The 4,183-nt window shown below is 47.1% G+C and overlaps 1 protein-coding gene across 1 annotated transcript in view; it reads right to left on the bottom strand.

The window, feature by feature from the left end:
* The window catches only part of GRHL2 (grainyhead like transcription factor 2), a 134,346-nt gene extending 132,315 nt beyond the window's left edge, over positions 1-2,031 (bottom strand). Inside the window, exon 1 of the mRNA XM_006029281.3 lies at positions 1,976-2,031. The gene's annotated coding sequence lies outside the window, so the exon portion shown is untranslated. The remainder of the gene's footprint in view (positions 1-1,975) is intronic.
* Positions 2,032-4,183: the final 2,152 nt, after the last annotated feature.

The raw sequence follows: 4,183 nt of genomic DNA, 5'->3' as shown, positions 1-4,183 counted from the left end.
AGGAAGTCTGTCCCCACTGGCTCCAGATATTGTACATACATGCACAAGTCCATTTAATTTCTTATTTAGACCCCCAGTGGACATAGTTTTAGTTATTCCTAAGCTATCAGTGAAGAGATGCCAAAATGCCCAACGAGTTACCTGACAACCCCTCCTTGCCTCTTTCCTCTTACCATCGTGCCCTGCACTCAGTACAGCAGATCTGGACCCCAAATCAGGCCTGCTGTGTGCAAGTAGGATACTACTGCAGGAGGTGGGTGGCTATTGGAATATGCCACTTAATGATGCTACCTGTTTCCTTCGTTCCAGTGTTTAAGAAAAGGATCAGACAAGGTATCTATGTTTTCTCAAGCTTTCAGGCCATTTGAGTTTGGCAAACTTTTCCCTGTGCAATGCCTTGAGAACTTTGTAAATAAAAGAGGGCTATTGTAGAATTTGCTTCCTTTACTGCATTGGGAAAAGCAAACTTCTCAATAAACTGGTTTATTCTCTATGCCTGGATGTTCTCTTTCCACTTCATTCTGTCTTCTATATTTGTTTTTCTTTTTTCTAGATACAGGAAAACATTTGCTCTTCCCAAGGTTGGTGAAAGTACCACAGAAGTTTCATGTGGCTCCAGCCATATAAGGATTTACCGAAATGCCTTTGTTTGGCTGCAAAAACAAAGTACATGGAGATGGCTGTTTGTTTATCTAATGCACAGGGTGTGAGAGGGCTAAAGCAGCAAGATTTACATTACAATCTCTGCCCTTCTTTCTCTAGCTCCCACACACCAGAAATAGCCTCAAGGGTGAGAAGGGAGAGGAATATTGCTCACCATTTACTACAAACTTCAACTCCAAGCACTAAGGCTTCCAAGGGGAATTCAAAACCTGCCACCCAGGGGCTAAATTACTGCCCTGTGGAATGAATTCCTTAGTTCAGAGCAGTTTGGGAGGGACAGTAAAAATAGTGCTTTGACGGTGCTGGTCACTGTGAACCAGCTGTACCTGGAGGCATAAAAATTGTTAGTAAAATCTTTTGGTGAAGAAGGCCACCTTCACAGCCTCACGGTTTCTAGCCATAATGCTAAATATTATTTTGTATTACGGTAGGATCACTCAGGGTCCCAGGGATCCTAAGCTTATGCACAGGAAGAGACTGCTCTTGCCCTGAAAAGCTTGCAAACGAAATGCACGAGGCAGAGGGTGAAAGAAAGACTCTCTCATCATCTCGACCTCAGGCTTAAAGAGACTTGCCAGAGGTCAGCTAGGAAATCTGCGACAGAACAAGGAGCTGATCTCCAGTTACAAATGAAACCAGTGCCAAAACCACAGACCTTCCTCTTTTGAGGACTAGATCCTGCAGAGTGCTGAGCACTGGTACTTAAGCAGCTCCACTGAAATTAATGAACCTTCCCATTGCTTAAAATTAAGATTGTGTTTAAATTTCACCTGCTTAAAATTAAGATTGTGTTTAAATTTCACCTGCTCAGTTTAGGCATGTTCTTTGGAAGCCTAAGGCTGAAGTGTTCCTTCAGCACCTGTCAAGAATAAAGTCAAACCATCAAGCGTACTTCCATTGTAATTCATTCAACATTGTTAGGCCTGACCACTAGCCACCTTGCTACTTAGTCAAATTGTAAGCCCCAAGATCCTGGGATACTGCATAGGGACAGCATAAGGAAGGGATCCATAACTGAATACGGAGAGACCAGGAGTAAAAGGCAGAAAAAGGAGCCAACAAAGGGGCATGGGCCTGCCAGTGCAGAAAACCATGATGAAAGCCCACTTTTAAGCACCTGATTTCATTAATTTACAAGCTGGAATTGAAGGCCTTAATTCCTCACCCAGTAAATGAAGAGGCTTTGGCACCCAAGAAAGGGATTCACAATAGCTGCATGCTGAGTGGAAGGACATCCAAGTGAGCCCATGAGAAATGCTGAAGAGAAGGGTGGGTCTGAGATCCTCTCTCTTCCCCAGACTTAGGCTCCTACCTGCAGCAGGAGGATGTGCAGCCTCAAAACATCTTCTGGACTTGGATGTTGCCATGGTATAGATGGCTGCTCTTTCCTTTCTTTTCATCGTCCTTTTTTTTTTTTGAGACCTGGCTGGAAAAAACAATGCCTTAACATGGGGGATGTCAAATCAAATGGAAATATTGTTACATAGTAGCACCTAGGAGTTCACTTTGCACATGACTGTGCCCCAGGTACCAACATGCCTGACTGCAGCTCTGATAGTGAGGGTTCAGGGCCTGCTGCAGAGATTGGTTCTGTTTTTTGCAATTAGAAGTCATAGAAGGAAATGCAGAAACAGGGGAAAGAACCCAGGCCTCTTCTCTCCCATCAGAGGTCCCTCACCCCTGAGCTATGCAGCATGGTGCATCTTGCTTACTCTTTCTGGCCCTACAAAGCTTGCATTCTTGGCTGCATAATGATCCAGCCTCAACTGAAGGATGGGGTTGTGCTGCCCCAGGCCCCTCCTCCACCATCTGCCTGGAGGCACGTGTGCAGCTGACACTGCCATGGAGCCCAGCTGGGGCTCTGGAGCCCAGTGCAACTGTTTGCAGCCTCCCAGCTGCCTTACATAACCAGTCTGGGCTCTAGGCAACTGTGGCAGGTAGCAGGCAGGCTGCAAACAGCTTCACTGGGCTCCAAAGCCCCAGTGCTGGCTCTGTGCCAGTGGCAACTGCATGCATGCCTCAGTGCACAGGGCAGGGAAGGAGCTGAGACAGCACAACCCAGCCCCTTCCCCACCGTCAGCCTGGAGGCACTCATGCAGCCACCACCAGCAATGAGGATCGAACCCTTTGCAGCTCCCCTGTGGTCTGCCCCGGCACACCAAGTCAAGGCATGGGTCAAGGCTGGGGTGTATTTTGGCACTCTAGCCAAAAATGTTGCTAACCCCTGCACTAAGCCATTGAGTAAAAGGTAGATTCACTACCACTACCATCTCCTCCTCCTATGTGTTTGAAAGGAAGTGCCAGTTCCTGCTGTGCTTTGTGCCAAACTTTTTGCTCTCAGGGTGTGCTAGCCATGTTCTAAGCACACCTACCCAATCAGGCGCCTCAGGGGACCTATGTGCAGGGATGTATAGTTTGTAAATCCCCAAATGGCTTTGAGTGTGACATGACAAAAAGGAACATCTTAGTGCCCACGAGGGTACCAGTCCTGGGCATCTACATTTGTTTTCTGGAGAAAATTTGGGCACTTGTCACCTCTCAGGCGACTTATACAGCAGGCAGGAAGGGTTTGTGGATCATTCTCTAGGCATTAGTTACCTAAATTCTGCCTAAGTGGCACTTAAGTTCTCTTTAGGATCTGCCTCCTGGTGCCTAACCATCCTGTGCTCAGGATGTTTACCTTTCCTGGAGTGAGATACCCAGGCCAGGTTTTCCTAGTCCATTTGTGAAAAAACTGGAGAGAGACTCCACTAGCAGCTAGACTATATACTCACGGTAGAAGTGAATAGGGTTCAAATTGGCCTGGTTGGATGAGTGTCTCAACAATCAAGATGGAGACAAAATACCCACCCACTTTTGTATTGCCCCTTCAACCTGGGTCTTTCATAGTTCATGTAACTCTTGAAAAAATAGCCAGAAAAAACCATGACAATTGAGTATGAGGTGTGAGATAGTACTAAATCATGGAAACGCCCTCCCTAATAGCTAAGGGGTTAGGGCACTTGTCTGGGAAGTAGGGCATCTTGGTTTTAGGTTTCCCTCTCACCCAGAAGGATTTTGAACCTACATCTACCCGATTTCTCAGCACAGGATTCAAGTCACCATGTCACAAGTCTGCTGTTATCTGGTCTAGTCTTCAGCATTGCTTTTGAAACTGAGCTACTGTCCCTTGTATATACTAGTCATTGGAGAAAATGAATGGAAAGCAGTACAGTGGGGAAGTCCCTGCCTCATTAAGAGTAAGGGTCCAGACTAGGACCCAGGTGACACATCTACACATGCTATTAAGACAAAGCGATAAAGTCCAGTGCATATCACGCTGAAATGTATTGCTCCTGGGCACTGCATTTATACTTGTGCCCAAGACCACAGCACATTGAGCTGGGCTGGAGCAGCCCTGGCTGGCAAGGGGCCCAGGGGGTCAGCCTCCCAGCCTAGGGCTGCTCCAACCCAGCTTAACGTGCTGAGGAGGGGCTGGCTGGAGCACGAGGGCGCTCTAGTGTAGGGCTAGCCAGCAGGC

Source organism: Alligator sinensis, unplaced genomic scaffold (assembly GCF_000455745.1).
Source record: "Alligator sinensis unplaced genomic scaffold, ASM45574v1 scaffold974_2, whole genome shotgun sequence".
Classification (NCBI taxonomy): domain Eukaryota; kingdom Metazoa; phylum Chordata; order Crocodylia; family Alligatoridae; genus Alligator; species Alligator sinensis.
The sequence above is the reverse complement of the archived record's forward strand: the minus strand, read 5'-3'. Positions and strand labels throughout refer to the sequence as shown.